We start from the raw sequence: 12,753 nt of genomic DNA, 5'->3' as shown, positions 1-12,753 counted from the left end.
AGTAAAACTATACTAGTGGGGAGAGCTCAAATTTCCCCTCAGAGCTAGATAAATCTAACCATAAGATAAATAAGAAGTCAAGGAGATGAATAGAATACTAGAAAAAATAGATATGATAGATTTTTGGAGAAAACGAAGTGGAAATAGAAAACAGTAAACATTTGTTTAGCTGTACATGGATCCTTCACAAAAATTGATCAAGCATTAAAGGATAAATACCTATAAGCAAATACAGAAAATCAGAAATATTAAATGCACCCTATTCAGACCATATTGTAATAAAAATTATATTTCATAAAGGGCCGTGGAAGGATAGATTAAAAGTCAATTGGAAGAAAAAAGTCAATTGGAAACTAAATAATCTAAGCCTAAAGAATGAGTGGGTCAAAGAATAAATCATAGAAACAATCTATAATTTCATTAAAGAGAATGACAATAAGACAACATTCCAAAATTTGTAGTACTATCTCTAAAAGCATACATCAGTAAAAGAGAGGTCAATGAATTAGGCATGTAATTAAAAAAAAGTAGAAAAGGAACAAATTAAAAATCCCCAATTAAACACCAAAATGAAAATTAAAGAAGATATTAATAAAATTTAAAGTAAAAAAACTGTTGAACTAATAAATAAAACTAGAAGTCGGTTTTATGGGGGGAGAACAACACCATAAAATAGACCACTGGTTAATTTGATTTTAAAAAAGAAAGCAGAGAACTAAATTGCCAGTATCAAAAATGAAAAGGATCATTGTACCACCAATGAAGATGAAATTAAAGTAATTATCAGGAATTACTTTGCCCAGTTATATGCTAGTAAAACTGACAATCTAAGCAAAATGGAAGAATATTTACAAAAATATTAACCATCCAGATTAACATTAGAACAAATAGAATACTTAAATAGCTCTATCTTAGAAAAAGGAATTGAATAAGCCATTAATGAGCTCCCTAAAAAAAATTCCCAGGACCAGATGGATTCACAAGTGGGTTGTACCAAACATTTAGGGAACAATTAATCCAAAATTACATAAACTATTTGAAAAAAAATAGATAAAGAAGTCATACCAAATTCCTTTTATGACACAAATATATTTTTTTTAGAACTAAGTTTTAAATTTATTTATTTTTAGCTTTCAACATTACTTCCACAAGATTTTGAGTTCCAAATTTTCACCTCATCTTGCCCCAACCCCCACCCCAAGATGGCATACATTCTGAATATTCCTTCCCCTAGTCTGACCTCCCTTCTATCTCTCCCCCCCTTCTCTTATCCCCTTCCACTTCTATTTTACTGTGGGGCAGGATAGATTTCTGTACCCCATTTGCTGTATTTCTTATTTCCCAGTTGCATGTGAAAACATTTTTTTAAACAGGTGTTTTTAAAACTTTGGGTTCCAAATTTTCTATCTTCCTCCCTCCCCACCCACCCTCATTGAAAAGGCATGCAGCTCAATATAGGTTATACATGTGCAGTTATGCAAAACACTTCCATAGTAGTCATGTTGTGAAAAACTAACTCTATTTCCCTTAATCCTATCCCACCCACCCCCATCTATTCTATTCTTTCTTTTGACCCTGTCCCTCCTCAGAAGTATTTGCTTCTGATTACTACCTTTCCTAATCTTCCCTTCTCTCTATCATTCCCCTGTTCTCTTGTCCCCTTCTCCCCCTATTTTCCTGTAGGATAAGACAGTTTTCCATACCCAATTGAGTGTGTATGGTATTCCCTCCTTAAGCCAAATCCTGTGAAAATAAGATTCACTCATTCCCTCTCACCTTCCCCCATTTCCCCTCCACTGTAAGAGCCTTTTCTTTTCTGTTTTTTTTTTTTTTGGTGAGATAATTTACCCCATTCTACCTCTTCCTTTCTCCTTCTCCCAGTATAATTAATCCTCTCTCACCCCTTAATTTTATTCTCCAGATATGACCCCTTCACCTTCAACTCACCCTGTGCCATCTATCTATCTATCTATCTATCTATCTATCTATCTAAATGCATATAATTTTTTCCCTCCAACTACCTTAATACTGACAAAGGTCTCATGAGTTATAAATATCATCTTTCTATGCAGGAATGTAAACAGTTCAACCTTAATAAGTCTCTTATGGTTTCTCTTTCCTGTTTACCTCTTCATGTTCCATTTGAGTCTTGTATTTGAAAGTCAAATTTTCTATTCAGCTCTGGTCTTTTCATCAAGAATGCTTGAAAGTCCTCTATTTAACTGAATGACCATTTTTTCCCTGCAGGATTATACTCAGTTTTGCTGGGTAGGTAATTCTTGGTTGTAATCCTATCTCCTTTGCCCTCCGGAATATTATATTCCATGCCCTGCGGTTCCTTAATGTAGAAGCAGCTAAATCTTGTGTTATTCTGATTGTGTTTCCACAGTACTTGCATTGTTTCTTTCTGGCTGCTTGTAATATTTTCTCCTTGACCTGGGAACTCTGGAATTTGGCTACAATATTCCTAGGAGTTTTCCTTTGGGGATCTCTTTCAGGAGGAGATCAGTGGATTCTTTCAGTTTCTATTTTGCCCTCTGGTTCTAAAATATTAGGGCAGTTTTCCTTGATCATTTCTTGAAAGATGATGTCTAGGCTCTTTTTTTGATCATGGCTTTCAGATAGTCCAATAATTTTAAAATTCTCTCTCCTGGATCTATTTTCCAGGTCAGTTGTTTTTCCAATGAGATATTTCACATTGTTTTCTAATTTTTCATTCTTTTGGATTTGTTTTACAGTGTCTTGATTTCTCATAAAGTCACTAGCTTCCAATCGCTCCATTCTAATTTTTAAGGAAGTATTTTCTTCAGTAAGCTTTTGGACTTCCTTTTCCATTTGGCCAGTTTTGCTTTTTTGGGCCTTCTTCTCATTGGCTTTTTGGACCTCTTTTGCCATTTGGGTTAGGCTATTTTTTAAGGTGTTATTTTCTTCAGTATATTTTTGGGTCTCCTTTAGCAATCTGTTGACTTGTTTTTCATAATTTTCTTGCATCACTCTTGTTTCTCTTCCCAGTTTTTCCTCTACTTCTCTTACTTGCTTCTGAAAATCCTTTTTGAGCTCTTCCAAGGCCTGGGACTGATTCATATTTTTCTTGGAGGCTTTGCATGTAGGAGCTTTGACTTTGTTGTCTTCTTCTGGTTGTAATGTTTTGATCTTCTTCTTTACCAAAAAAAGATTCTATCATCTAACACTTCTTGTGAGGTTCGCTCATGATCCCAGCCAATTACTTGAGTTATAAACTCTTTATTCAGGTAGAGGTCTGCTTCTATTGTGGAGAATGTACTGTCCCAAGCTTCGGGAATTTGTACAGCTGTTTTCAGAGATACTTCTAGGGACCTATAAATTTTCAATTTTTCCAAGGTGCTATGATCAAGCACAGGGTGTTTACTCCTTTCCTGGCCTGTGCTCTTGTGTATGAGTGACCATAAGCACTCTTTTCTGTCTTGGAACTGTGAGGAGGATTTCCTCTCCACAGCCACTACAAGCTCTACCACACCAGCACTCCTCCTTGCCCTGGGACCGCCATCTAGAACTGTGACCCAGATCCAAGCACAGCAAAGCAAGAGATTCCTGCCTCAGCACTGGCAAAGATCCCTGAAATCCCCCTCTGATCAGCCACTCAATTCCCCCTCAGTCTGTGGGCCAGAAGCTCAGGAGGCAGCCACCGCCCCGGGGCAGCACTCTGGAACTGGGGCTGAGACCTAGCTTCTCTTTCACTGCAGAAACAGACTTTTCCCACTGACCTTCTAAGTTGTCTTTGGCGTTAGTGGGTTGAGAAGTCTGGAAACCGCCACAGCTGCCCACAAACAAAACAAAACAAAACAAAACAAAACCAAACAATGTTACAACTGTCGATCTAGATGAGTCAGGCCTCTGAGGCCTGCTCCAGGTTTGCTGCGGCATACGCGCCCATGCCAAACTGCACTCCTCTCCCTTCCCGGCACGATATACCTTTCTGATCAACCATCCAGGTTGTCTTGGGCTGGAAATTTGTTTCATTCTGTCTTTTTGTGGGTTCTGCTGCTTTAGAATTTATTTAGAGCCATTTTTATAGGTATTTGGAGGGGTTTTGGGGGAGAGCTCAAGCAAGTCACTGCTTTCACTCCGCCATCTTGGCTCTGCCTCCCACAAATATGGTTTTGATACCTAAACCAGAAAGAGAAAAAACAGAGAAAGAAAACTATAACCAATGTCCTTAATTAATATTGATATAAAAACTTCAAATAAAATAGTAGCAAGGAGATTATAGCAATATATCACAAAGATCATATATTATGACCAGGTAAATTGATAGCAGAAATGCAGGGCTGATTCAACATTAGGAAAACTATTGACCATAATTGACCATATTAATAAAAATGACAACAAAACTCATATGCTTATATCAATAGATATAATAAAAGCTTTTGATAAAATAGAATACCCATTCCTATTAAAAAACATTAGAAAGTATAGGAATCAATGGAACTTTCTTAAAATGATAAGCAGTGTCTATCTGAAAGCGGCTGCTAGGTAGTGCAGTGGATAGAGTGCTGGGCCTGGAGTCAGGAAGACTCATCTTCATGAGTTCAGATCTGACCTCAGACACTTATTAGCTGTGTGACCTTGGGCAAGTCATTTAACCCTGTTTTCCTGAGTTCCTCATCAGTAAAATGAACTGGAGAAGGATGGCAAACAACTATAATATCTTTGCCAAGAAAACCCCAGATGAGGGTCACAAGGAGTCAGACACAACTGAAATAACTGAACCATAATAATCTACCTAAAACCAAGAATAAGCATTCTCTATAATGGGGATAAATTTGAAGACTTCTCAATAGGATCAGGAGTGAAGCAAGGATGTTCATTATCACTACTATTCTTTAATATTGTACAAGAAATGCTATCTATAGCAATAGGAAAGAAAAAAATGAAGGAATAAAAATAGGCAATGAGGAAACAAATATCATCACTCTTTGTAGATGATATGATGGTATGCTTAGAGAACTCTAGAAATCACCTAAAAAACTAATTGAAACATGCCAGAGTTTATAGTCATAGCCTTTGAGAACCCAAAGGCATCTCTATGACACAGTGAAACACCAGGATAGGACTTAGAGCACTTAATAGTCCTAAAATAGGCAGTGGAGAAATAATAAATGCATATTTTTCAGGCCCCACACAACACTTTTACACTAATTTCTATATCTGATTTATAAACTATGACAAATATTATCATACTCTTGTTTCTAATGAGTAGGCAGTAATGCAGTACAGTAATGAGATCACTTATCTGAAAGCGAGTACAATTGGATTCTAGTTTAATAAGCTGTGTGCCCTTAGACAAGTCATATGAGATTTCTGGACTTCATCTGCAACAAGAGAAAGATTGGCAAACATGATCTTTCAGGTGTCTTCTAACTCTGATCTTACGTGATTCCTTAATCCAATGAATAGTAGGGTTTTTTTTTCTTTTTTATTCTTTCCTCAGTAGACTACATTGCCTATGTCTATATAATAGATACATTGCTTTCTCTTTGTTTGCTGGGTTCTAGGAATAGCTGACTTAAGAGCACTTTTATTCTCATTTCTACATCAGTCATTTTAGGGATTCAGCTTTGGGAAATTTACCTGTTTGGGGCTCACTTTCTCCTCTGTCCAAAATGATGGCACACATCCCATGAAATGAAGAAGCTAATGAGTAGATCCATCCCGGAAAGAGAGGATAGGGATTCTGTGAGAAGCCAAGTCCTAGACATTTCTCTTCCTTAGAAAAGGAACCAGTTCTATTTTCTGAACCAGTGTTTCCTTTATACTCATTTAAATAAAGGAGCTTTCTCTGTCAAGAGACTTCAGTCCACTCGTTTGCAATGTTTTCCTTGACTTGGTATTATTGTTATTCTTCTTTTCCTATCAATGAAAAAAAGACACGGGCTTTTGTCATTTACGTGGTCCTTTTCATTTTCTGAGCTGACTTGTTCTTGACAAATATTCCTCTTAATTATTCATTAACATTGATTGCTTTTTTCTTATCAGAAATAGAGAAATGATGACTTTGAACAGTTATTTTCTGCAGAAAGAAGCCACTAGACCTGCCCTATGCCTTCTTGTGCTTTATCTATATACAAAGCAAAATTAGTTGGGGGGAGTCAAATTGCATTACACAGTTGTAGGTAAATCAATTGTAGGAGGTAAATCTGGCTGGATATCAAGAGTGATTCATCTCTAAAGAGGTCTTAAATCCATATAAACAACTATGTCAACAAAAGTCTTACTATTAAAATGGCAAAATAAAACAAAAATAGAATTCATCTGATCCTTTACAAATTCCCAGATCCCTTCAGGAGAAGAAAGGGTCAAGTTAGCTCTAATGCAGTTTATTTAGGTTGCCTGTTTAACTGGATAATTCATTTGTAACCTGCTGTTTATATAAGCATTATATTTCCATTGTACATGACTATAAATTAGTCTCTTTTTTGGTGCAAACTGGAAGTTTCTGATAAGCACCTAAGTCTATATTCCTTATAGCAATCCTTTCATCCAGATGACATTTTATCCTCTTCTCCCTTCCCCCTCATCTCATTAATCTGTATAATAAAGTCTGGTTCTTAATCATATTTCCACATATTACATCTCAACCAGAGTCTCCTTTCATGTCAGGGCCACGACCAGCTCCCCCAGTAATAGAATCGCAGGACTGATATACAGGCTGATTCATCTAGATTGACGGTTGTAACATTGTTTTGTTTTGTTTTGTTTTTTTCTTTCCACAGATTGAAGAGGGTTTTTTCGTTATTATCATTTTTATCTGTAAGCCTGTCAGTTAATAATGTAGTTGTTTTAATTATAGCTCCTACCTGAAACCATAACTATATGGTTTAAAAGTCCATTCAGGCAACATAAACCGTGAGTGGGCAGGTTTGATAGTTTAATTTTATTCAGTTATTAGATTTATGGAGTATTCTTCCTTACATACTTTAAAATATTATCCTGTTAGTCTAACAATAATGCTGTAAAGTAGGGAAAGTAGTTGGAAGGAAAGAGAAGAAAAGCAGAGGAAATAGTTGAGGCTACTAGGTAGCGAAGCCTAGAGCAGGAGTGGGGAACCTGTTGTCTCGAGTCCTGTGGCCTTCTAGGTCCTTGGGTGCAACCTTTTGACTGAGTCCAATTTTACAGAACAAATACTTTTATTAAGGGGATTTGTTCTGTGAAGTTTGGATTCAGTCAAAGGGCCATACTTTAGGACCTAGAGGGCCACATGTGGCCTTGAGGCCACAGGTTCCCCACCCCTGGCCTAGAGAATCCAACACAGTCACACCCAACACACACCTAATCGCTTTGTACTTTTCAATATGATGCACCAACCTAGTAACCTGTAAACTCCTTTTACTATTTGTCTTTGCATCCCTAGCCTTGCACAGAGTCTGGCATGTAGTAGGCATTTAATAAATAAATGCTTATTGATTGATCCCAAAAGCAGGAAGAGAGCAAACTCTAGAATCAAAATCTTTATATCCCTTCTTGGCATATAAAGTTAATCCCCTTGACCGGATATAAGGCTAATTACTGTAAGGCCCTTATAGTAGGTTTCTGTTCTATTAACTTGTTTTGGACTTCCAGACAAGTACAAACAGTCCATCCTCTTTACTTTCCTCAACCCCTCATCTTCTACCTCTTCTCCCAAGAGTTTGAATTGTTTAAAAGTTAAAGGGACTTCTGCTTTGCATAGCTTAGGATATAATAGAGAAGAAGAAAGGAAAGAAGGAAGGAAGGAGGGAGGGAAGGAGGAAAGAACAAGAAAGAAAAAAAAGAAGGAATGATGAAGGAAGGAAAAATATTTATTAAATGCTAAATATATACTAAGCATAAGGGACACACTCAGAAAAGACAATCCTTGCCATCTGAGAGTTTACATTTTATAAAAGAGACAATACATATTTATATGGCCATGGTGGCCAGAGAAGGAAGTTATGGTCAGGGAAATGATGAGTCACAAAGATGCTGAGCGGGACAATAGAGCAAACTATTGACACAGCTTTTCCTGAGGCAACAGTAGTGATGACTTGATTATAGAGGCAGTGCAAACAACAACAACAACAACAACAACAATAATAATAACCAATTATGAAGATGAGGGGAAATGTTACCAAAGGATTTAGAGCTGAGTAGAAGAGAAAATGAAAGTGAGAGGAGTGCTCTGGACATACCTGGACTTGCTCAAGAACAAAATCAAAATCACCTGAAGGAAAGTTACTCCTCATTACCTGATCCTCACCTCAAGCACTGTATACAGATGTTAGTGGTACACCAAAAAAAAAAAAAATCTTTTTGTTCAATCACTGGGTGCCTTGTATGACCTTATATTGTTTTACAAATAAGGATCTATGAAAAAGAAGGAAACATATCCTCAAAGAGTGTGCAGTTTTGTTTGGGGAGATCAACCATAGACACACTAAGCAATTAGTGAAGATATTTCATGATAAATTGCTAAGTTGTATAAAAAGAAACAAAAAGTGTTTATTAAGCATTTACTGTGTCACGGATTAACTGCTATGGATACAAATTGAAAAGCAAGGTAGTCCCTGTTCTCAAGAGTTCACATTCATTAGGAAGACAACACATAGAGGTGGTTTCAGCTACAATATATATAAAGACCTCATGGTCTTTAGAGTTCCCTTCAAAGCAGATAAGAATGTATCTTCAACATATCTATTTCTGATATTGAAACATTTATAGTGACAGAGACTTTGGTAACAAGAACTTTTTTTTTTTTGGAGGCAGTCAGGTTAAAATGACTTGCCCAGGGTCACACAGCTAGTAGATGTCTGAGATTGTATTTGAACTCAGGTCTTTCTAACTCCAGGGCTGGTGCTCTATTCAGTGTGCCACCTAGCTGCCCTGGCAAGAACTTTCTTTATTGAGTCTTCAGTAGCCGCGGCTGCTGAATAGTCAAGTGTTTCAACAATTAGGGTGGCTCCCAAGGGTATACTGGTAGATATTTAACAACAGGCTCTCCAAAAGAAAAATGTATACACAATGGATTTTTAAATTTAATTTCCATTATTAGCATTTCCTCCATCACTTTCTCAAACCTAGACAATCTACAAAACAATAAATCAACCTTTGATTGTAGCATTTAGCAATTTCTGAGTTCTAAAAGCTGACTGGAAATGTTAATAATTAATTGTCAACAGCCATTAAAATGTGGCTTCAGCACACCCTTTAGTTATTGTACTCAATGGTGGCTGCAGAGATGGGGTATAAGCAAGGGCTGGTGATCTAGGAATCGCTGTTGTTCTCAAGGCCAATAAAACCTGTACAATCCCACTGCCACCCCCACACTTGAGGTGTTTCCTGAGGGATAACTGTTCTGGGCTGTGTGGTGTTTGGAGTTGAGGTGGGAAAGAACTATGATTCCTGATTAACTGAAAGATTGTTGAACCCACAATGCTATGTGTGTGCATAAATGGAAAAGAGATTTTTACATTCAGAAGACTACTTGGAGAAAGACATACGCACAGAGAAAGAAAGAGAGAGTGAGGTAGAGAAAGACAAAGAGAAAAGGGGAAAAGAGAGGTGAGAAAAAGAGGAAAGGAAAGGAGAGGAGAGAAGAGGTAGGAGGATCCCCCCTTTCCTGCCTCCCCTAATTGTCCTGCAGGTCCCAGGCACGTGGAAGGAGTGAAGTTATGCATGCAATATATAGATATTCAGAAAATGGAGGTGATATGGTTTAGGGGTTCAGGGGTCCTGGGATCCCAAAATCACAACATGTGGGTCCTGCCCAAAAGAATTTCACCCAAGCCTTCTTTCAGCCAAAGACAAGGTTTATTAGAACATCCATCATATTGGGCAGACTCTTAAGGAGTCTGAACATTAGTAAGCTATTTGCTTATTGGCTAGATTATAAGAATCCAAGCAGAGGCTAGATTTTAAGAATCCCAGCATTGGCTAGATTATAAAAATCCCAGCATTGGCTAGATTATAAGAATCCCAGCCATGGCTAGATTTTAGGAATCTGAGCCATGGCTAGATTATAAGAATCTAAGCATCTTAATGGAGACAAGATGGACCTTATATACAGAAAGCCTGTGGGAGGGATCTAGGAGTGGCCAGTAACCTGGGGTGAACAGAACTGCTGGGAACTGGACCTTGTGGCCAAGGGAGAATGGAGCCTAGCTAAGATTAAGGGTGGGAAATGGCCAGGGGCCATACATAGGGAAGTAAAACAAAGGATGGCCAGGCTAGGTTAAAGGTAACAGAATTGGGAGATTGGGTGTAGCCACAATGAAAGGCCAGTTGATGGGATTATAGCCTCAGGCAAATGTCAAGAGATTTGGCCAAGTGGGAAAATCCAGGGTTTTTCCTTTCTGGGGTCTAGATCCCAACCCCATCAGGGGGATCAGTGTGGGCTGAATCAATCAGTGAAGCCTTCATAGAGAAGGTTGATCTTAAGCTGTATTTGGAAGGATGCATAGAATTTGGGTAGGTGAAAAGAATAGGTGAAACCTATGAGCATGATATATGTGTGGGGCATGGTGAGGAGATTGCCTGACTGGAGGTCTCTGAAGGATTGTACTGGGGAATAACAAGGGAGAAGACTTAAAGGAAGGTTGGGTTCATATGATGAAGGACCTTAAATACCAGGTTGAAGAGTTATAATATTTTACTCTAATAATCCCACTAGGCAGCCAATTTGTAAAATCCAAGGGAAGCAGAGCCAAAGAGTAGTTCCCCTTCTGCCTTCAGCCCTCAGTGCAAAATTATCCTGCATACTAAAAAGGTTTAGTAGGTCCCTCTTAGGAGCAGCACTTCCTAGGAGTACAGAGGAATGAACCTCAGTTTGTAAGAGCGGGTATAAGGCCTTTGTGGGTATCCCTGTGGAAACTCTGGGGCTCTACACAGATATGGAGGCACCAAGAAAGTACAAGATCAGGTAGGGCAGGATTCTTGAAATGAAGTTTGCACAATTGAAGAGCAATGACTTAACAAAAAACCTCATTCTCAATTAAATGCTGTTGCCATGACTCCAGATAGTCTGTCCTTGAAAGCATTGTCCTCTATTCTACCCTCAAAATTTCCCTTCAAATAAGCTAAGATCTTAAAACCTAGCCAAAAACTAAATCTTAACCAGAAACACATTTACATTGGAAACTACTAAGAGGCCATACAACTCATGAAGGAAGGTGGACAAGTACATGGGGATTAACCCAGAATTTCCAGTGAAGGGGGTTTGTGACTGATTTCTGGCACTTCCTGCCTGCCCTGAATGGGATTATTACAATCATTAGTGCACCTTAGGTATTTCACAAGGCATGGCATTCATTTCAAAGTCCTGATTCTGTTGACTGTACTCTGCAATTGTAGATGTCACAAAGCTCCATCCAACCTGCTGACATCACTGTTTCCATAGCAACTAATGTATTTCAATGAGGGAAACATGGAGGGTTCAGCTAAAAATAGGATGGAAATTGAAGAAAATGAGTGGTGAAAACAAAAATGTGTATGATGGGGTTTGTGTGGGAGAAAGGTCTTGCACTCAGCATGAGGGGGTCACTTTCGGGGGGGGGGAACCCTCGAGAGCTCATTTACGGTTTCTGTTACTCAAAAAGCAGCCCATCCTCTTCATCATGAGCACAGGGAATTAATATTCTTAAAGAAGCCACAAAGGCATGACAATGTCCAGAGCAAATGTGCCCCATGTCTTAGCTGATTCCAGACCCAATCTGGAGAAGCCAAGCTGCAGCTGTGAGGTCCTTGTCTGACACCTGGTTTATCAAGCGGCCTTCTTAAAGGATTCCTTGGTTTGTTTTTTTCTTAACTATTGATCAGTCAAGGAGAGGCCAACAGAGGTCACTTGGTGATATGACCCGAGGCAAGGGAGCTTAAATACAAAGCTACTGATTCTGCCCAAATATTTAAATGGTGAATGCCTGGAATCCAACTGGGCCTCTGGCTCTAGTTATTACAGACTATTCCTCAGGCTGCTTCACTCACCCTGAAGGATTAAAAATAATTACAATTTAGAACATCAATGATTCAAGCCAATCACAGAATAGTGGCCTGAGATGGGGCCTTGAAAGTTCAAGTAGTTCATCCCCCTGCCTCCAGGCTAAAGTATACTGGGAATATCCCAGACAAGCCCATTTCAGTCATTTGTCAAAAAATGCTTTCAACAAGGGATTCCATATTTCGCCTTAGTTTGCAACCCAGTGGATAACAACCCCTGTTTGATCCATTTTCTTCTTATCATTTACTTTCTTTTATACAGGATCTTACTCTTCATCAGCAAATTCTATACTATGCTCTAACCCAATGGAGTCAGACTCAGCTAGAAAGGGAGGACATTAAACTATAAATAAGGATAACTATGCATTTTCTGTTTTTATTGCATTTTTATTTATTTTGTTAAATATTTCCCAATCACATTTTAATCTGCTTCCTGAGGCACTTGAGGCCACAACTTCAGCTTGGGGCCTGTGTTTGACTCTGCTCTAAACTAAGCAAGTCACCTCAGTGAAATGCTGTGGAGATGTAATGCCTTTCTGCTAGATCTGGATCTGGGTTCAGAGGATGTGGGTTGTCATGCCACTTCCTATCTGTGTAACCTAAGTGAAGTCATCTAAACTCTCCTGACTTCAGTTCCATGATATGTAAAATGAAATGGCGTGAGTATATGACTTTTAAGATCTCTTCCAGCTTTATCTATGATCAAGCTAAAGTTTAAGCCCACTTTCTATTATTTCATTCTTGGCAGAGATAGTGAGGAGTTGGTTA

This window comes from Vombatus ursinus, unplaced genomic scaffold, assembly GCF_900497805.2.
Source record: "Vombatus ursinus unplaced genomic scaffold, bare-nosed wombat genome assembly UNPS02014861.1, whole genome shotgun sequence".
NCBI lineage: Eukaryota > Metazoa > Chordata > Mammalia > Diprotodontia > Vombatidae > Vombatus > Vombatus ursinus.
The sequence above is the reverse complement of the archived record's forward strand: the minus strand, read 5'-3'. Positions refer to the sequence as shown.